Source organism: Impatiens glandulifera, chromosome 1 (genome assembly GCF_907164915.1).
Source record: "Impatiens glandulifera chromosome 1, dImpGla2.1, whole genome shotgun sequence".
NCBI lineage: Eukaryota > Viridiplantae > Streptophyta > Magnoliopsida > Ericales > Balsaminaceae > Impatiens > Impatiens glandulifera.
The window spans coordinates 141,004,712-141,028,756 of NC_061862.1; the positions used below are offsets into that span (position 1 = coordinate 141,004,712).

At 29.4% G+C, this 24,045-nt stretch overlaps 1 pseudogene; it reads left to right on the forward strand.

Annotated features, from left to right (window-relative positions):
* Positions 1–224: 224 nt before the first annotated feature.
* On the forward strand, positions 225–22,485 carry LOC124945658 (annotated as a pseudogene).
* Positions 22,486–24,045: the final 1,560 nt, after the last annotated feature.

The window sequence follows — 24,045 nt, forward strand, 5'->3', positions numbered from 1 at the left end:
AAATTAAATGCATAAATAATATTAAGAAAGAAAGTGTGTATCCTACTGGATTTCTATAAAGATTTATGTAATATTAATTCTAATAAATTTTGTAAATTACATTTAAGGATAGGAGCGTATCGATATGCTATATATAAATATATTCCATTAGATTGATAGAGTGATAATCTACCTCAACTTAATAGATTTCACATCTCTCTTTGTTCAAAATTACTTCTTCAACAATGTCTCAAAGTTTTGTAAGCATGTTGGACAGGCATAAGGAGAAGACAAAAATCTCATATGTTGCATGTAGGTTTTGCAATAAGGTGTTTCCAAGTGCTTTTGAACAAGTTAAGCATTTTCAACTAGCTCATCTAGTGGACAACAAGGTCTCCCTACAAGATGGTCGCATGTTGGATCTTCATCGTTTTTCTCTTGATATCGGCTCAAATTCTAAGGCTCAAACAAACATCAATTCAATACAAAATACTCCCATTGAGAGCAACATGTTGTTTGGCATGAGGGATAAAGGAAAGAGAATTTGGTCATATAACCATAAGCCTACATTATCTCCTATGCGATACAACCATTCCTCATCGTTGTCTCCTATACCCACAATAGGTAAACGCAATCATTCCCCAGCTTTGCGAATGTTATCATCAACTCATAACTTTTCATCAATGATCAACGTGCATAATTTTTTGAACAATTCTACTATGGATAATCCTACAAAATCATATATCAATAAGTTAGATAAACCTTTATCTCGGGTTATTGATATATTTGTCCATGAAGGTGGAGATAAAGAGGGCAAACAAGGTACACAGATATTGGATTTAACATTGAAGCTCTGATTAAGAAAATTCACAATTGTTTTTATTTTTTTCCTTAATTTTATATTAATCATTGTTTAGTCATTTATATAGTTTCCTTTACAATTTTTCACATGTTTTCCTTAAATATATCATTTTGTCACTAGATATAATTTATTTATTTGATTTTATTTGTTTGATGATGAACTCTTTGCTCTTGGTTTAAATAGAAAATATATTGTTTAAACAAAGTTCATAATATTGATCTAGCAATTCATTATTTTATGTTAAAAAAGAATAAGGAAGAATGAGTGTCCATTTAAAGAAATATACAAATAAAATTATAAAATCGACAACAAAATAGGAAAACAAAACGCACCAAATTTATAATATATATTATAATGGGTAATGATAACCTAAACTTAGACAAATCGAGGAGGCCTAAGAAACCGTTTCACCAAGTGATCTTAAACTTCAATTATACATTTTAAACTATATATTTCTTATGTACAATAATAAGTAATAAATATTTTGAAATCATGATTTTATTTAAAAATTAAAAAATATTATAATTACAATTATATATATATAAAAATCAAAGTATAATTATTAAAATCAATAATAATTAAAAATAAAATATTTTAAATCAAATTTTATTTTAATTGTTTTTAAAAACATTCTAATAAATATTTACAATAAATTCAATGTACAATAATAATTACTAAAATATTTATTAAATAAATACATAACTAAACTATTAAATCATAAAATATTTTAATATAATTAAGAACTTATTCTAATAATTTTTTTTTTATCTATTTTAAATATGTGTAATGATAGGGAGCTGGAAAAACTTGATATATAGAGAATGATATGTCACTTTTACATTGAAAATCTAATAGAGAGAGAATTTTCAGATTTTCAGTCCAATTAAAAAATGACACCTCATTCCCTATACATTCCGATTAAGTTTTTTCTCGCTCCCTATCATTACTCTTTAAATATATAAATATAGGATGTATTATAAATATAATTGCACATTAAAATTAAAATTATTAATATCTTTGAAATTAAAATAATTAATCTCATTAATTTTTTTTAAAAATGATTAATTATATTAAAAAAAATATTTTTTTAAAAATAAATGAGAAATAGTATGAGACTCACATAATGTCACCGTTTAAACTTAAAGCCCAAAAATAATATATTATTAAAATATATAATAATATTTTTTAATATCATTAAATTATTCTACTAAATAAAATTAAATTCATATATTTTAAATAATAATATATTATAAAGGTAATAATATATAAAAAATAAAATTGTTAATCTTCTTTAAAAATATTTTATTCTAAAATATTATGTTTATTTATTATTTATCTAGTAATTATTCATTAACTTAACTTAAGTGTGAGAGTGATTTCAAAAAGCACAAAAATCATAGATTCAATTTCCACTTGAATGCCTCTCTATATGTATAAAATTCGCCCCCAAAAATGTTTTAATTAGAAGTAAATATAAATTTCTTTGATATATCATCTCTTCTATCCTATCGACAATAAAAAGTGAATACTTACTCTAAGGTCTTGGTTCGAGTCCGTCAAACGATAACTTTTGCGCCTGATTAAATAGTTAAGTGTTTTTGCGGGCTATATATTTAATCTGTTCTCCCATTTTCTTTTTTAACTTTTTCAATATTTTTTTAAATAATTAACTAAAACAAATTGGAACATTCATAAAAACTTATTTTTGACTTTAGACTCGTTATATAAATTTTCTTAAAAAATAAGAAAAAAAATTTTTACGTGTAAAATAATAACTATCTCGGAAAATTCTTGAAGGGTTAGGTCATTGGTTATATATGATAAATGAAATCAACGCAAAAGTACTCATAAATACAGTCTCAGCTTTAAATAATTTGACATTTTAAAAGTATTTTATCAAATCCCATCCCAATCTACAATATCTAATTTATATTCTTAGAATAGATCTAATGATAATAATAATTATTTATATTAAATAAATTAATACTTTGAACATGAATTTTTTTTTTAAAGAAAAATTAAAAATTATTTATATTTATAAATTAAAATTTTAAATATAAATAAATTAATTAACAATTTTTTTAATTTTTAAAATTCATACATGGTAACATAGGCCAAAAAAAAATTCAAATATTAAAAATCGCGTCAAGGCCGTAAGCGAAACAAGAAAAATTAATTAAAAAAAATATTTTAACTTTTTTTATATAAAATATTGAGGGCATTTAAATGTAAAATCAAAACTTTTAAAATCTCGAGTTAACTCTTAAAATTTTACAATTTTACTAAGGTTAACAAGTTTAATTTTAAGTAAACTTTTAAATAGGTAAACTATTATGATTTTAAATTTACGATAATAAGATTTTACGAGTTTACGAGTTTATAAATTTTACGATTTAATACGATTTTACGTTTTAAAATATAATTTTATATTTAGAAATATAAAATAAAATTATTATTTATTCAAATAAATGAATTAATATAATTAATTTGTAAGTATAATTTTGTTAAATTTTTATTTATTTTTATTATTATTTAATTAACTTTATATTTAAATATATAACTTTTTTAAATTCACTATATAATAAAATACTTAATTATATATATAATTATTTATAATTATTATTTTTACAAATTAAATTCTTACGATTTTAAGTAAATTCTAAATTTTACAAGTTTACAAATAGTCAACGATTTTATGTAAACTCTCGATTTTGATTGAAAAAAAACTATGCATACAAGTCTGGTGGGCCAGTTTGTGGGCATGAGCTCGCGGGCGGTCCATGGTTAGTGTTTGAGTTTTAGATACGAGAGAGCGGATCCTTCTTCCTCTAGCCTTGTACAAATGAACATCATCAATAAGCACTCATCTATAGGAATCCTCCTCAAGATCCCGAAATCAAACCTGGACACAGAAAAAAATCCATAGACACCCTGGATTCATCTGAACTAAACTTGAAGGTTGAAAAAAAAACAGGTAAACACAACAACGAGTATGTTTGAATGTGTGGAATTGAAATTGGTATTGAAATTTTAATTTCAATTTCATGAGAATTGGTATTGAATTACCATTCAATTCTTATGTTTGAAAAACTATAAAATTATAATTCAATCTCAATTCTTATGTTTGAAAAAAATAATATAATAAAAATAATTTTAATATATATTATCTCTTTTATTAAAATATTAAACATGTTGATGAATGGTGCATGGAGGCGACCTTAAGTAGAGACCTCATTGGGATGTCATTCTTGCCCTTATCTTTTCGTGCATTGACCCAACCGGTTGGACTTTGTCTGTCTCATCTTCGTACATAATTAAATATGGCAGTTCTTCAATTACATCGAACCTCACATGGATTTCTTTTTACCTCAATCAACCACCCATAAAGAAGCTTGTTGCCTCAAGTCAATCTCCATCCTTTTTGAAATCAATCATCTAAGATGGTACTTTGTTATTAGGATAACCTTGTGAGCCAAGATGTAACGTTTCAGTTTGCTGACTGCAAAGACAAGGGTGAAGCAACGCCGTTTTACCAATGTTTATTTGACATAACCAATTAGGATAACTCAAGTTTAAAAGATATTTTATGTTTTGATTTTTATTAAAAAACAATATCGGTTCAACATGTTAACTTCATAAATTTAAAAAATAAAATATATCAGTTCGACATTTTAACTTTCTAAATTCAAAAACAAAATATCGGTTTAACATGTTAACTTTTTAAATTAAAATATATATATATATATATATATATATATATATATATATATATATATATATATATATATATATATATATATTAGTTCAAAATGTCAACTTACTAAAATTGATATCGTTTCAATATATTAACATCCTCAATTAAAAAAAAGATTATCGTTTAAAAACTCGTGTTTTAAATGATAAAATAATAAGTTATTTTGTTTGAAAAAACATTGTAATTATAAAATAAATTTTGTAATTACAATTCCGACCTAAAAATAATAAAATTGAGAACTATAAAATTATACTATGTTGAATTCCATTGAAATTCTAATTCCAAATCCAATTCTTAATATTAAAAGGTCTACTACAATGAAATTTGACCTCTAATTTCAATTCTAATACCAAACACACCCAAGAATTCATTTCTATCTTTAACTAAATCCATCCCAGTTTCATATCAGTTTATAACATTCTATCCAAAACTAAACAACCAGTTCTAAGTTAAGGTGTAGGTAAAAAATGAAAATCTAAAAGCCTACCCACACATAAAGATGAAGAACATGTTCAAATTAAACGGGAATTGAATTGGGATAAATCCCAAACCTATCTCTAATTCGTTTAATAGTTCTCTGGTTCGCCATTCTTGAACAAAAGTTCAAGAACAACTTACCCAAATCTCATTCTATAAATAGATTTCGAGTCCCTCCTTTCTAAAGCAAATTGAATAATGGTAAGACATCTAACAATTTTTAAACCAAGCAATAAAGCTAATAACAATTTTAATTTCAGATATAAATCAGTCAATAAATATAATTCAACAAAGAATAGAAACTTCAAATTTCAAAATCAAGCTTATAGTGAATATGAATGACAAAGAATAGAAACATCAAATTTCAAAATCAAGCTTCAAATTTGGACAATCACGTTTAAAGTTTTCATCCTTGTCACAATTGTAGAACTTGATAGATTTCTTCCTAAGAGACTTCGAACCCCTCTTCTTGCTTTTATTGTCTCTCCTCTCGGTTCTCCCTCGCACCAAGAATCAATCTCCATTTACATTGCTCTCTTCATTCTTCTTCTTTTGATCCTTCTATCTCGACTCACTTGTCACTTCATAGAGGGTAAGCTCCTCCCTCCGATGCTCGAGTATGTATATGAACTTCTCATACGACTTCGGTAAAAATTCAAAAGCATAAATATCTTATTCTCATCCTTGTATTTCTCCCCGATGATTTCGAAATCAAGAAGAATTTTGACATAATCGTTGAGATGCGTCTGCAAGTACTTCTTTTCAGCCATTCTAAACTTAAAGAATCTCTACTTGATGTAGATCTGAGACGATAATGTCTTAGTCATATACAAAGACTCCAATTGAAGCCACACCTCTGTTGTCGTCGTGACACTAACAACCTCTTGTGGAACCTTATCATTGAGGTTAAGAATCAAGGTGTTATAGACCGTTTCCAACACTTTCATCTTTTTTTCCGTGTCCATAGAGGCCGGTAATTGTGATTCTCCCTCGAGTGCTTAAGCAACTCCTATGTTGTCTAAGTGTTCCCTTGTCTTCATCTTCCACAACCCGAAGTCTTTTGTCCTATTAAACTTCTTGATATGAACCATAGAAATCGTCCCATCTCAAATATTCAAAATAACTGACCGAATCAAGAAAAAAAAACTCACCAAAAAAATCAAACCGCGACCGCCTTAGCCCAACTCTTGATTTTGATACCAGTTTGTGGTGAAAACTATCACCCTAAAAATGAAAGAGGAATAAAAGTAATCGTAGTACCATGCAAAACAATAGCGTAAAAGTAAAAAAGAACAAAATTACGATACAAGAATCTTAATCAGGTTCGGACCAACAATGTCCTACGTCCTACTTTTAGATAATCGATTCAATCGGGTTATAATAGGGATTACAAACTCCAACTCTCTCTCTCTGTTTGTTCTAGGTTTTAGTCACACACCCTCTTCTCATTTACAATGTATATACATAGGTTTTAGAATTCATAATTATTTGAAAGATCATGTGATATCTTTATCTTTGACATCTTCACCATGATATAATCTCGAAGAGATTGTGTTGACATTTCAATAATAATACGATTTGATTGACATTTTCACCATTATGTAATTCCATGTCTTTTTGAATCCAACAAATAATCTTATATATCTTCCTTCCTCTTTTTTTACCTAACACTAAGGCACACCAAAATAACCCTGAGCCTCAAAATCTTAAGCCTAATTTCACATTAACAAATGCCCTGCAAACACTACTTTTGATTGTCGAATTCATGACTTCGTTTGAATTTAAAGAGATATCATAAATCTGTCTATCTTTATGAATGTCCTTTGATTCTCAAATATAATTAATGGGAACGACTCTCAATCTATTTTCCAAATATTTGGTAATAATTTTTTAAATTGAGGAAATCAGACTAATGGACCTGAAGATTTTTAATTTAACCACTCAAGCCTTGCGGATAAGGGCAATATGGTTAGAATTTCAGCTCTTCTCAAATGTCCCGTTTTGATACAAAATAATCCATGATCCTCATAATTTTCTCTTTAAGAAAGAACTATGCTTATTTTTTTCCATTGTATAACCATTTGGACCTAGAGCTTTATCCCCACCTACGTCTTCAATCGTTTGTTTCTGTTAGAAATCTTGTCTTGAAAAATAACAGAAATATATATATATATTATGTTACAAATAGATGAAATAAATAAAATATATGAAAAACAATATCACCGAATAAATTGTTGATTCGAGGCATGTGCTTAGCACATTTCCCTTAAAACAGTTCCACCGTCTCCCCATGTGCTAGAGCTTATCACAGATGGCTGTCTCCCAGGGTACAACGAATCTAGTAGTGATTCAGCACCGAAATCACTACACAACGAGCTTGATAAAGTACCTGAACTATCACCGGGTTTCAACGGAAAAATCGAACAAAGAACTCGAAGAACACTCACAAAACAAGAAGAAGACTTTTGGAATTCTAGAGTGAGAAAGAATGAAAAATGAATAATAATATTTTTTGATTAGAGATGAGAGGTCTTATATTGTTGAAAGTTAAACCATTAAATAAAATCATCATTTGATCCAACGGTTGACATTGTCTGCCTCTTCATTACCTTAACGTTTTTCTCTTCATTATAGAGTAATTGTTTGCCAAAACAATTAAGACATTTACAATTCAATACTAACATTACATGGTTTTCCAATTTGTTAATAATAATATAAATTATCATAACAAATAATAATAATAATAATAATAACAAACTCATGTAAGTTACACTACAAATTAACAACATTTTGTTAATTGGTCATCAAGGCATTTTAGATCAATTAATTTAAATTAATTGATTTAAATTATACATTTGGATCAAATTTCACCCTTTAATTCACGTTTGAATTTCATGTGAATTTCATTTGATTTTATTATCCATATTCTAATTTCCATTCATTAATGGAATTTATAGAACTAGTTTAAAAATTCCAACAATCCCCCACATTAATGGAAATTGAAAGATTAACCCGGTGAAGGTTCAACAGTTGAATTCTACATAGGATAGGTAGGTGTAACCCTTTGAACCTTCCCTTGTGAAAGCATATAACTTTACTAGCTGATTAGTAGACTCGATGTCCTTGAACTATTCTGCCTTTTGTGTAAACGATTACACACTTTCACATAGAATTCTCCCTGATACATGTCAAGCTCTCATGGATGTGTCCATTTTGGCCATGGAACACGTGCCTGGTTCTGTGAGAGGGTCTAGAATTGAGCCGTGCAATTCTTTCGAAGCGGCCCCACTTCTCCCTCACATAGGTGATCTCTTTGCTCACAAAGAATCATTAAAAGCGATATGCTTATCCTCGTCAAAATATATATTGTTTCGTTATAGGATTAATCCTCAACAATAACTTTCCAAGTCAGTACAATTAGGTTGTCCCATTGAACCTAGTTCTTGGGATCTCCAGTCTGCATAGGTTGGGTTTTCCTTCATACCAACTTATAGTAGGCTAATGTCTCAAAAGACTTCAAACTATCTCTCTATTCAATAATCTGATTTGTGGATCCACAATGTTATCTTTGACTTACATAGTCAAATTTGATAACTCCATTAGAGAGTATAGTATAATGACATTATGTCTAAGACGTGTATGTCTAGACTTGTCACTGACTCTAAGCTTGTCCAATTTCTAATTACTATCATAATAATTAGAAATTTATGTTGGTACATTCTTAGTTAACATTGGAACATCTTCTAATAAGAAGCATAGTCATTCGTACATGCTTATCATTTAATTTTTTTTTTTTTATGAAAATATTGTTTACTTGGCTAACTAGTAGACAAAATGTCTTTGAACTATTCTGCCTTCGTGTAAACGGTTATATATTTTACATAAAAATATTTTATTTTTCGACATAAGTCAAAAATATAGATTATAACGTTTAATCTATCCATCATAAGTTTATTAGAAGATTTCCATACGTAGATTGCACTTCTAAGTGTGAACATATTCACTTTAAGACGTAAAGTCTTTCATTTAATAATATCAATATATCATTTGATAACAACGTGATATTTCGTTTAGTGCAATTCATATCCTTTATGGATTTAACCATTTTTATCGTAATTTTCAACGATAAAAATATCGTATAAAAGACACGTAATGAAATAATTTTCATTGTCTTCATGATATATATAATTGTCACATCCACTTTTTAATAAAAGTATGATCAAATTTTCATATCATTATTATAAAATTTATTATAAGTCATATCAAGACTTTATAAATTTTCCTTTTCATTTATTTCATAAAATCTTTTTGAAGACGTTGATTCTTCAAAAATTTTATGAAAGTAATGTCAAAATATGACACGTTTCTTGATTTCAAAATCCTCAAATTTTAAATATCGATTTGAGCACCAACTCAGCAAATATAAACAAGACATTTTCTTGTTATTTTCTTTCTTTTTGTAAAGTTGCGCAACTTTATCTTTTATAGAGAACATATTTCTCTAACAATGAATTATCTTTTCATTTATCATAATATACACAATTATTTTTGTATTATAATCAATAAAAATATTTGCCCCCACATTCGTGTTGGTATCTTTTAAATCACACACATTTGTATGATTTAAATCAATGATTTTCTAATCAAGAAATTATCACACAATTCTTTTACAAATTTCTTTTGTTATACTTATCATACATTGAATAAGATAACTATATTATAAATATTTAATTGAATAAATCATAATTTCTATACAAGAGATTAGAATGTTTATTCATTTATAAATCATTCTTCACATAATCTCTACATAAGAAATTAAAAATATTTAATCAATTAAAATATTTATTTCAACACTTAATTTCTATAAAAGAAATTAGAATATTTAATCAAATAAATATTCACCATATCACATTATTTCTACAAAAGAAATCATAATGTTTCAAGCACCTTTGACCGAAGTCGCTTAAACATTTATTTCCGGTTGCACGTTTGCATCCCGTAATATCGGCACGTTTGCCACATTATTCTCAAATCAAAGAAGACTTTACTTGTAATTATTTGATTTCAAAATTATCAAATTAAGTAAGTCTTAATGATGCAATTGGACAATGTATATCAAGTATCTTATATTAAACCAAAATTAATATATCTATATATATATATGATATTATATATTATTGCTTCTTTTATTTTAGTCACCACGATGACAAAACAACTATAATATATATATAGTCAATAACATAGAAACGTAATCAGATAAATAATATGCCATATATATTATTAAAGAAATATATATACAACTTCATTTATCATTAAAAATATCGTTTAAAAAATATATGATAATTAATTAGAATATTGATCATTTATTTTTAATCAAATATAAAACTAACTAATTATATAAATAAATATTCATGTCATCAATTATTCGTTTCTTAATTAATTAGATGACCTTTAACATTCTATAACAAATCTTTGTCAATCAAAGAACACATTATTTGTGACAAATTTCAAAATTATCTATTAAAATAAAAATAGATAGAAAATAAATCTTAATTTATATATATATAAATTTCTAGATAATCATACTTATTATGAATAACATGAACCATCATATTATTAGCTAATATGCATGATTTATATTAATAATCAATTAGCACATAATCAAATTAAATATAACTACAAATATATTTCATATCTTAATCGAAGCACTTACATTGCCATGTTTTGAACAATAATCGACGTGAAACGACTATGCATGCTCAAAATAATTCTGAGTAGATTATTCTCACCGAGACTAATTTCCATAGTCGTGTCTCTTTAAATGAATGATTAGAATAAGTTTTAAAACAAACAATTTATTTAATCTCATTAAACATATGACCTTCATTTTGTCATTATGAATCACATAATTAATTTCTATAAAAGAAATCATTAGGATACCCATTTCATTTCATAATTTCTACATAAGGAATTGTAATGATTTCAACCTTCATGATTAATGTCATTTAGACAAATCATATTATATATTTATATATATATATATATATATATATTATAAAAATCATTATGAACACATTAATCTAATAATTTTTACACAAGAAAATTATAATGATTTCCACATCAAGACCTGACTCAGGTCTGATTTCTACCAAGAAATCATTGACTACTCATTCATCAAATAATTTCTACACAAGAAATTAGAATGATTTCAACATCAATGACTTTAACAAGTCTGATTTCTACCAAGAAATCATTGACTACCCATTCATCTCATAATTTCTACACAAGAAATTGAAATGGTTTCAACATCAATGACTTTATCAAGTCTGATTTCTACAAAGAAATCATTAACAATCTCATTCATCTCATAATTTCTACACTAGAAATTAGAATGGTTTCAACATAAATGACTAGTGTCATTTTATAACACATCAGATTTCTTATGAAAGAAATCATTGGCTCCATTCATCTAATAATTTCTATAAAAGAAATTTGAATGGTTCCATCATAAATGACTAGTGTCATTTTATAACACATCATCGACTAAATGGGATTCGAACTAGGGACCTTTCGCCTCCTCACACCCTTGCGTCTGAACTTTGAACCATTGTGCCAATGCGCCCTTTTATTGTTGTATTACTGTTTACGACCTTTTGTCTTCTCTTTAGAGAAACTTATTTTTCTCTTATTTTTGACTTAAACTCTTTATTTGTTGATTCCTTAAGATGAATCTTTTTCATTTTTTCGAAATGAACATCATCTCTTTCGCAACACCGCGACTCGTATTTCTGAAACATCAAAGACAAAAAAAAAATATATTCGATGGCGCAAGCTCTTAAATAGCTTAGCACAAAGAAACTGTTTTAAGATTGTTAGAAATCTTGTCTTGAAAAATAACAGAAATATATATATATATTATGTTACAAATAGATGAAATAAATAAAATATATGAAAAACAATATCACCGAATAAATTGTTGATTCGAGGCATGTGCTTAGCACATTTCCCTTAAAACAGTTCCACCGTCTCCCCATGTGCTAGAGCTTATCACAGATGGCTGTCTCCCAGGGTACAACGAATCTAGTAGTGATTCAGCACCGAAATCACTACACAACGAGCTTGATAAAGTACCTGAACTATCACCGGGTTTCAACGGAAAAATCGAACAAAGAACTCGAAGAACACTCACAAAACAAGAAGAAGACTTTTGGAATTCTAGAGTGAGAAAGAATGAAAAATGAATAATAATATTTTTTGATTAGAGATGAGAGGTCTTATATTGTTGAAAGTTAAACCATTAAATAAAATCATCATTTGATCCAACGGTTGACATTGTCTGCCTCTTCATTACCTTAACGTTTTTCTCTTCATTATAGAGTAATTGTTTGCCAAAACAATTAAGGCATTTACAATTCAATACTAACATTACATGGTTTTCCAATTTGTTAATAATAATATAAATTATCATAACAAATAATAATAATAATAATAACAAACTCATGTAAGTTACACTACAAATTAACAACATTTTGTTAATTGGTCATCAAGGCATTTTAGATCAATTAATTTAAATTAATTGATTTAAATTATACATTTGGATCAAATTTCACCCTTTAATTCACGTTTGAATTTCATGTGAATTTCATTTGATTTTATTATCCATATTCTAATTTCCATTCAATAATGGAATTTATAGAACTAGTTTAAAAATTCCAACAGTTTCACCTCATCAAGGGTGAATAGTGTTTCATGCATAATATTGTGCGAGGGAAATATATTTTTGAACAAAATTTCATCGAAATTTGGCCGGTCAGGACAAGCTTCGGAGTACAAATTTGTATAGAAATTTAGAATCTCGTTCTTGATCGCATTCTCATGGGAAACCTCTACCCCATTAACTCTAAGAATATTGATGACTTTCTCTCTTGAACGAGCTCTACATAAACTTTGAAAGAACTTCATTTTATAATCACCACCCTCAAGCCATCTTGCTCGAATTCTTTGTTTGTCGTCAATTTTCTCTTTCCTACACGACGTCTTTAGTTCATTGGCCTTACTCAATCTCGTCTCCATTTCTAAATTAGAAAGACTTCTAACCTCTTCAATAACATCCAACACTTCTAGCTCAGAACAAAGAGAGTACACATTAGATTTGAACTTAGTTCTCTATCATACTTTCTAATCCTTAATAACTTTCTTAAATTCCTTTAGTTTTGTTGTCATAATGTATGACAAAGAATCTTTTAGAGTGTTTTTCATCCACCATTGTTCAATTATTGCCATAAAAGAGTCATTCATCATCCACTTATTTTCAAATCTAAAGGGCTTATTGACTTTATGAGAGCCTTTGATGATAATTTGGATTAGATGGTTATCAAACACATTTAGAGGCCAAGCTCTATGATGGATTGCTTGAGTTGTTTGAGAATATCTATGAGAAAAAATAAATTTATCAATTTGTGACATGGATGTTCCCCATCCCTCTTCTATGTATACTTGGCACCTTACAATTGCAAATTAGTAAGTCCTAAATCCTCAATTACTTAGGAAATTTTTTTTCATCTCGTTAGTAATTTGTCTTGCCTCTCTCTGCTCACTTGGAGATCGTACTCTATACATTCATATCACCCGCAAAGACAATTGAAAAATACCATAAAATAGTAATATTTTAAATTTATCAAAGAAAACATCTTTGAGCTAACTTGAAACTGGTCCATAAGTACCCGACAAAATCCAAGAAAATTGATTATTTTGATTGCAAAAATTCACCTTACCTGAGAACTCTCGAATATTATAATCCAACATCTCAAAAAAGTATGTATTACAAGCTACAAGAATACCCCTTGAAGCCCCATCAGAAATTTTGGCAGTCCATTCAACCAACTTCTATATGCATAAGCTCTTGATAAAAAAGAATCCATAGAACCAAGTTTCATTTCTGACAAGCAAATAATATCATACACGATCGCAAATAAGAATGACCTTATAAAACCTCGTTTATCAATGTCATTTGACATTCCTAGCATGCATTTATGCATTTATAAACTTATTTTGCCTTATTTGCATTTTTCTTATTATTTTTTGTTTGCCTTTACGCCCATTTTTTTATTGTTATACAAGTCACAATATAATTTAATTTTTTTAGATTAGAAATTCTTTTGAAGGTACGAACATGAAACTTTTGTTTTCATTGTTTTGGACGTCTCGAAATCATCGGGCTTTGCCAACTCATTGTCGACCTTTATGTCTCGAAAAATAGTCCCTTCTTCAACATTATCATTAAGCATGTCATTAATATTTTTTCCATTTTTTTCTTTAATTATTCTTTCAATTTCATCTATTTGCTGAACAAATTTCCCTTTTGACCCAAGAGTACCCACCGCATATTTACTATCGGTCTGGATTAAACTTGGCTCATCATGTGTTAGAGACGCGATAATAGTTCTCACCTGCAAAAAAGATCCTAAGACTACCAATGGAACACCCGACTAGTAGCCACAACTAATAGTCTACTAATATATTTTTTATAGTCTAAAATCACTATTTTTTCAGAGAGATTATTGCTACAAACTTTGAAACTATTAATGTAAGAAATGCTTAAAAATTAAAATTGATTTAATGATTTTAGAAAAGCTTTACGAACACTAAATCTCATAGCAGAAGCATGATTCAATCGAGCACTTACATCTTGTCTCTCAATAATCATCGATGAACCTTAATGTTTCTTTCACGAACGACATCTTTAACACAAAATCAAAAAGTCCTTAGATATTGTTCTAAACCTTTTATCTTCCTTGTTAGATAAAATAGATATTTAATTAGTAAGTAATTAACTATTTAAAGAAATTAATCAAATCTACCGTCTGTGCAGGATAAAAGAAATCTGGAAAGACCAAAGAAGCTCGGAAATGCAGGAATTGGAAAAACCGAAACCAACAATTTACTCCTTCATATCTACAAATCGGGTTTACCACTTAGCCAGGTTGACCGATATTAAAAAGGCGGCGCAAACCGGGATCATCTAAATAAACTTTATATTCGACTATCTTTACAAGAAACGGAACTAGTAGAGAATTGGCTCAACAGTGAAAAACGGTTTTACCACTCAGCTTCATGATCGGTAAACTCATTAGTTATATCTTAGGAAGAGAAATCGGTTTCTATACTTCGATAGTATGACCGGTTGACCGATATTAAAAAGACGGCGCAACCGGTGGTTTTCCCGATAAACTACTTGGTATAATCCTAAACTACTATACAAGACAGTCTGTAAAATGATCGGTAGTTTGATTGATCAGATCCAAGAGACGAAACCAGTTTTATGCTAAGAAAGACTTATATTGAGAGCGGCTGGAAGTTTCAATTTCAGTGCAATACAGAACACTTTCGGAAAATACAGACGAGAGCCTTCAAACGTACAGAATGTATTATTGTCATTTTAATACAAGTCTGATAATATATCTTTTGAGAAGCAGAAGACTGTCAAAATATTTAGATACCTATTTTAGTATAAGTCTAACAACAGTCCACTTGAAGCAGATATTTATCACATTACTCCAGATAATCAAATTAGTAAAAGACAAAGATGCATGCTGATCTGCTCCTTGGGAAGTATTAAACTCATTAATTGCCCTGTTGTACCTCCCTCATCAACCAATCATAATCAAGAAACAAAAAGCTACCATGCAAGTATCCGTTGAAGATGAAAATATGACCGTTATCATATTTTTTATTTAAGAAATCAGAACACAACCAGAAGGACACACACATATAGAGAATCAACTTTGGAACCGGACCAGAAGTCTTAAATCATTTCTGTTCATATATTGTTTAAAGCATTTCAAAGTGTGTGTTAGAATTTCACGTGTATTACAAGTTTATCTATTCTGTGTGAGTAGTGAGTGTTGTAAGTTGACAGAATCTGTTTATGTTCAACAAAGTGAGCGAAGCAAGAACTCGAAAATGAGCAGTAAATAAGTCTCGGTTATTTGACGTATTGTAAACTGTTTTGAATATTCTGTGTGAACATCCTTCTCAATGTTTAAGAAGAAGGGGTGACGTATGAGCTTTATCTTCGAACATCCATAAATTATGTGTTGTGTTTCTTCTCTACTTCATATTCTCTTATTGCTGTCCAAACCATGCTTGCGTTACTTTAAGTTGAAACGAACAGTTCCGCACTTACACTCGGTTCAAGAGTTTGTGACAATTTGCGTAGTATTGAGACCGATATTAACCTCTAACAGGGTTAGTATCTATCGGTGTGTGTAAGCGTTCACCCTAGCGAGACCCACAGTCTCCTTCGGCAATTCCGATCCTATCATTCCTTAACCCTCAATTGTGCAAGTACTTAATATGATAAATAAGTTTAGGAACCTCTAAAGATAACAAGTTCTTTTATAGAGTTATTGCCATCAAATAGCTCCAATAACTTATTTATTTAATTCCATTAAAATGATATTATAGAGATTATTGTAGCCATACATGATTTCAATGTGTAAATTTTAATTATAATGAATTAAAATATATTAAATATCATAATGAAGAATAACCTCCTACATTTCAATGTGTAATTCCAAAGGTTGCAATGTATAAATTAATTTCAATGAATTAATTTGTTCATATTATCAAATAAAATAACTTACACTTTAATCTTTAATGTGTATTCCATTTTTATATGCAATTACTCGTAGAAATGCTATCCTCCACCTCATTAATCACATTACAACCACTTTTAGAGATTACCTGACACTACAACAAAACATACTTTCAACCACGCTTATATGCCAACGCATATTAAGCGTGGGTAAAAGTTAAAAGAAAAAATACTTTTGCCCACCTTTATATATATACCACCACCTTTAATTTTTTTTATTTGATTTTTTTTAAAACCTTATACTTTAACCATTCTAAATTTTTATATTTTTTATATTTTATTTTTAAACTTTATAAATATTTTATTTCACTATTTTAATTTTGTAAATTAAATTTGACTTAAAATTTTATTAACATTAAAATTTAATTATTATTTTTTATATAAAATTACTTTTAAATTTTTTATATCATTATTAAAAAAAATTATTAATCTGTCTTTTAATGAATTATTATATATATATATATAAATTAAAGAGAATAAAATTAAAAAAATATTATTGTTTATGGATATATATATATTAAAATAATAAATATTAATAAAATTCAGAATAATAAATATATATTATATTATTATGTATTTATTATGAACCGTGATATTTTAATTTAAAAAACCCTAATTATTCATGTTTTGAAATTTCATTCTCTCTCTTTATTCTCTCCATCAATGGCGGCCGCGACTCTGGCTCTTCTTCAAGTCTCCTTCTTCATAGATCTTTTCTTCTTTAAAGACATTTTTTTCAAATCTTACTCTAAATAGTTTCCTTCTTCATAGATCTTCTCTTCGATCCATTCACTGTGTCATCTCTTACGACCTTCACAAGACTTCCTTACTCCCATTTATAGATCTACGGACGAAAGATGGGGAAAGAAATTTTTAAGGTAAAATCGTCCGTTTATATTGATTTTACCACGTTTATCGATTTCAATGAGTTAAATCGCGATTTAACTACTTGGCAAATGTCCATTGGAAGGGTGCTGCTGAAATAGTTTTAGCTTCCTGCACCAGATATATCAATGAAGATGATCTCTTGGTACCGATGGATGAAGACAAGGTATGTTAGAATTTCATTTTTCTTCATTTGCATGTATTTTAAAACTTACGGAAGCATCTAAGAATCCCCATGAGTCATCCTTGCTGGATTTTTTATTTTCAATAATTGTTTTTTGGCTTCTGTAACTAATTAGGTAGGCACTTTATTGATTGTCGACTCAATTCTGTCATTGTGTTATCTTAATTCTATTCCTCTCAACTCCAAGTTGATCCCAAAAAAATTTGTGGACTTAAGTAAGATGTTACTAATGCCTTCTACATTCCAAATTTAACTCCCATCTTGTGAAAATTTATGTTGCCTGCATTCAGAAGTTTTCAGAAGAGCCATTGAAGATATGGCTTCCAGAAGTTTGTGTTGCGATTGCATACAGACCTAAAAATTTCAAAAAAATCCCACATGTTGAGGAGGAACTGTCTACTTGGAAAATACCCGATGATGACCTTGTATTGCTAGCCATTGTTGGCCTGAAGGTATTATTCACTACTAGTGTGCATCTAGTCTATATAATTTTTTTAACCAGATGTCATATTTCATGTTTAATCATATTAGCATCTTGATCTAAATCTCATCACTAACTTATTGTCTTTTTGCTCGAAACTAAACTAAATTATAATATGAAGAAGGTTATTGCTCAATCATTAGGCAAAAGGGCATAACAGATGTAATAGCCATTGATCTCTAAAAAGATAGGAAATAGAGAACACATTATTGATAGAATTATATACATACATTTGTATATCACTATTTTACTCCATATTCAAATAATATTTCATCAAACTCATCTTGTAAACAATACATGAATGGGATCTTCTAATAATGAAAATTTTAAATGGTTAATTGCAATTAAGAACATCACACCATCCTGTATGGTAAACACATACGCACAAAAAAAGATACTAAATTGACGAGTTTTTTTAAAATGATTGATCAACGCAGGATCCTTGTCGACCTGGTGTCAGAGAAGTTATTCGGCTATGTACTAATGTTGGAGTTAAGGTATGCTAGTATTTACTTTGGTTAAGATAGTGACAAGGATCGTTGTATGTGAAGTTCATATTTATGCGCACCACTGTTATATATGGCTAAATTGGTTGAGATTTGTGTTTAAACAAGTGTGCATGGTCACTGGGGATAATATCCAAACAGCTAGAGCTATAGCCCTAGAATGGGGGATACTAGAATTAGATGCAGACACTACTGCACCAAATGTCATTGAAGGGAAAGATTTTCGTACATTATCCGACGATGAGAAGCTAGAAGTTGCTGAGAAGATATTAGTATGTCATGAGCTGACCAACTCAACTTGGAATTAGTTTGATCTTACTCTTATTATTTAATTAGTTTAAGGAAATAAATGATTCTAATTCCATGTGTAGGTAATGGGAAGGTCGTCTCCCAATGATAAGTTGCTCCTTGTGCGAGCCTTGCGCAAGAGAGGACATGTTGTTGGTGTAACAAGAGATGGAACCAATGATGCCCCCCGCACTGAATGAGGTATTTGTGTCAAACCATTATGTTTTTCTTAGACAGTGTGCTCTTTAAATTCTTATCTTCTATTGCTTATTTTTTCTACTGTGAAACCAATGAAAATATGAATTTTCTTTGTATGCATTTATGTTTCTCTATCTAGCTCACTATACAGAACACATTTCAAATGTGAATCTTTTACATAGTAGATTTTTTCCCTCTATTCAGTTGACCTGGTTGTGAATCTTTAATCAATCTGCTATCGTTATTGTGCATTTTTACAGCTGTTGGATTTTTATTTTTCTCTATTCAGTTGAAATTGTTTGCTACCTTTCTTTTCACCTTTGGATTTTAAAGGTGATATGTTATCCTTGTTTTAGGTTGATATTGGTCTCTCAATGGGCATCCAAGGAACAGAAGTCGCGAAAGAGAGTTCAGATATAATAATATTGGATGATAACTTCGCTTCTGTTGTGAAGGTTAGTCACTAGTACATGCTGGTTTATTATTAGGTTGAAATATAGACGATCTATGCTTATTAATATGGCTTGATCTCTCAATTGGTTCTTTGCTTTTTGAATTTTCTTGCACACTCTTGTTGCCTTGTTTCAAAAGCGAGAATTTGTTGCACTGTTTGCTTAAATTGTGAGGAAAGTATTATAATTTGGAATTTGTTCATTGAATGCCATCTCCTTCATTGCTGTACAGGTTGTTAGATGAGAGCGTTCTATTTATGAAAACATTCAGAAATTCATCCAGATTCTACTGTTCTGTTTATGAAAACATTCAGAAATTCATCCAGATTCAACTCACTACCAATGCTACTGCACTTGTTATTAATGTTGTTGCAGCAGTTTCTTCTGGTGATGTCCCTCTGAATGCAGTGCAAGTAAATATAATTAATAATCTATGCACGCACCTGACATAAAAAAAAAGAGAAAGAAACAAATAATAGGTAATTAATGGGTTCTTTTTATTTTGTTTTGTTTGAGAAAAAATTACGGTTGAATGAATTTAGCTTCTTTGGGTAAATCTCATAATGGATACACTTGGAGCTTTGGCATTGGCCACTAAACCACCTACTGATCACCTGATGCATCGACCTCTGGTTGGTCGGAGATGAGTTTGAAAACTTAATTGATTCAACCATTTTTGTTCATATTAATAATATTGTTGAATGGTTGGTTGCATGAGTATTGTTTTTGTTTTTGTACCTTGATCAGGGAACCGTTGATAACAAATATAATGTGGAGGAACTTGCTAATTCAGGTATATATTATTATTATTATTATTGGGAAGCAGGTGTAAGTTGTTGTTTGATAACTTACAATTTCTAGCTAGCTAGCTAGGACAAGAAATGAATAAAAATATTTTGGTTGGGTAATTTTGTTGGAACACACATACAACTGTAGGCAGCTTATCAAGTGAGCGTCCTTCTCGTTCTAAACTTCCAAAGGGAAAATATCCTCAACTTGAGGCATGATAATCCTTGCCATGCCAAAAAATGAAGAACACACTCATATTCAATGCTTGCCAAAAAAATGAAGAACACGCTCATATTCAATGCTTTTGTTATTTGTCAGGTATGTATGATATTAATATATAAATATACCCTAAGTAGAAAGAAAGAAAGAAAATAAAGAGAAAATGGTTAATTTGTGCAGATATTCAATGAGGTGAATGTAAGGAAGCCAGATGAGATGAACGTGTTTAAGGGAGTGACTAAGAACTGTCTCTTCATGTTGATAGTTGAACTAAGTATTGTGCTCCAGGTTTGACTCTGATCGATATGTTGTCTTTTTTATTTTAATTTGCATGAATGCATGAATGATGATATAATAATAATAATAATGTGTTGTTTATGTTGATGATAGGTGATCATAATATTCTTCCTTGGAAGTTCTACTCAATTGTTAGGCTTAGCTGAAAATTGTGGCTTGTATCTGTTACAATTGGATTTGTGAGGTGAGTTGTATTAAATTAATTAATTTGTTGTTAGCAGATGGTGGTCAATGCATGCAACACAATAGTTGGGAAAACGATCCCAAAGTTCCGGAGACACCATTCAGTGATCACTTTTTAAGATTATTCAAGAGTATATGTCCTAGGAAGAAGAAGAATACAAATGTAGTACCACCACCAGGTAAAATTAATTTATAATCATCGTCTATTTAAATGTTTTATAATTGTTTTTGCTAATTTCAGAAGATCATTAAGAAGATATCCAGACAGAAATGGAGGAAACAAATTTGCACTGTAAGAGGATATATATCTAGATTCCAATAATTGAAGATCAATTCATTTCCTTTCTAGCGGTTTAATTGGGAAGAATGAATGATTTAGGTGTTATATGCTCGTCTTCATCATTGAGTTGTCAATTGCTTGAAGAAGTAATCAGGTTTTCTTTTTCAAATTTTGTGTCGATTTAATTCACATCAATATACCATTTTTCTTTCTTATCTTAAAAATAATCTCTTTCATATCTTTGTAGATGTGGTCTAAGAAGAAGTTGATGTCCAAGAAGAAGATTGAGTGGATAAATACCATATTTTCTATTGAACAAAACTATTTTTTGTTTGAAATATTTTGATGTGAGAATTTATGCTAATTTTGTTATTATTAAAAATGTTATTCAATTATTTTTGAATGTCCATTTCAATGAATATTTAATTTCAAAAATAAAAATTCGGATAAATTTGTTAAAATAAATCAAAAATAAAATAAAAATCGTTTTAAAAAATTATGGCCTTTTGGCGACGCTTAAATTGATGTTACCGACGCTAAAATAAGCGTCGCTATAACATTCGCCCACCCTGCTTATGGCGACGCAAGAATAAGTGTCGGTGATATTTTTGGCGACGCTTTTATGGGTTGGCAGAAGTCTTTTTAAGCGTTGCCGTAGGTCTGTTTTGTTGTAGTGTGAAAACCGGACGGTGCTTTCATATCCAATTCGATTTCATTTTCTATTGACTTCATTTCAACCATACAGACATTTCATTCCTTGTTACTTTTGGTCTGATGTGTTTCAGATCCTCCCCAATGTCGAATTGTTCCAAACTTTCCAACTTTGCATTATATGTCTTATGCACGGGAATACCTTGATTATCAACACTTTGCTCCAGGTTGAAAGGTTGAAACCTGTGACAGACACTTGCTTGCTCTCAACTGGCTTCGAATTTGTGACTAGCTGCTCTGGACAATATTTGACAGGACTTGATGGTGGGTTCATACTCATTTGACTCCCTAAAAACCCTTGTGAACAACTGAACAAGTTCATCGCAGTTAGAAAAAGAATGAACTTTGTTGTTTTTCGTGGGACCATTTATGTTGGAATCACACGCTTTTGACTAGGGTTGTCTCTAGCTTCCCACACAGAAACAGTTCTACCCCTTTAGATAATTGCTGGTTTTTCAATCCTCACCAGTACTTCAACAGTCATCATTCCGTCCCCAATGATGATAGTCCGTGGGAATTTGCGGTTGATTCCTTGCACCTTAATTCTTGCCCAACCTGTTGCCTTACCTATTTTGGTAGTTCACTCACACGAATTTCCTAAGAGTATCACCAATTAATTTCAGAATGTAAGGGTTTAAAATATCAGTTGGAATGTTAAAAATTCAAATTCATGTTGTGCTTGTCGACTTCTCCACAACTTGACCTGAGTTGCTTGAAGTAACCTTCTATCTGCTTCGTTCATAAGTCCATTTGAACAACACCCCTAGAAGAGGAGAGAGTTTCAACACCTCGGTCCAACTTCAGTCACCAAAACTCGTCCATCAGGTCTGTTCTTCATCTTTTTAATGGAAACTGTCAACGTCTTCCTATTTAGGTTTAAATAACTAGCTCAATCATCACCCACCAAGATTATCTTAGGATAAAAGTCAGCTTAAGATATCAAAATGTCACGGATTCAATTTTATCTAAAACGCTTTGAGTTTAAACGGGGTCATAACTACAAGTACTGACGGTAATGGCTCTGATACCATGTAAGAATATAGAGAAAAAAAATTGTATTGATTGATTGATAATACAAAGTTATAATATATATATAAAAGATTTATCTTAGCGTCCAAGTTAGGGCAATTTGTAGATGGGCTGAAACCTTTAAATGGGTTGAACCACATAATATATTGTAATAGGTTGTTTGTTGTAAATGCCCTCTTATTTTATTGGTCATCTTTTCTCGAGTTCGTAAACCATTTTTTTTCACAACAAAAAGGTAATATTGTTGGATATTAAATTACGTCTATTTAGAAAGTGATGCTAAGGTGGAATTTAATTTAAACGATTATATATTTGTTTAAAATTCTATGAAATAATACACTTGGGACGACCAAAATTTATTAATTAAAAGAGTTATTAATTAATCGATAAATTAATAATTATTAATTTATATATTAATTAATATTTTATTAATTTATTGTAAAATATTTAGTGTACAAACACCTTTAAGCTTTCACTTAATTATGGTATACAATGTATGAATGACCCAATTTGAAAGAAACCTTCAATCTCCCACCTTATTATGTGTTCAATGTATCACTTCATGGACATTAAAAATATTTTCTATATAAATAAGATCAAAATACTGTAGGTTAACACAAACAAATCATACACACAACATGGCTTCCCATCTTAAAGGTGTGAAAAAAACAACAATGACAGATGAGACACTAGTAAAAAATCGACCTTTATCGACGGTTCTTTCCGAAGGTTTTATAAAACTCTCCTAAATACTCCCGAGAGAAACAAATCCTTCGGTATTAAAAATAGATTCCGAAAGGGGTGTAAAACCTTCG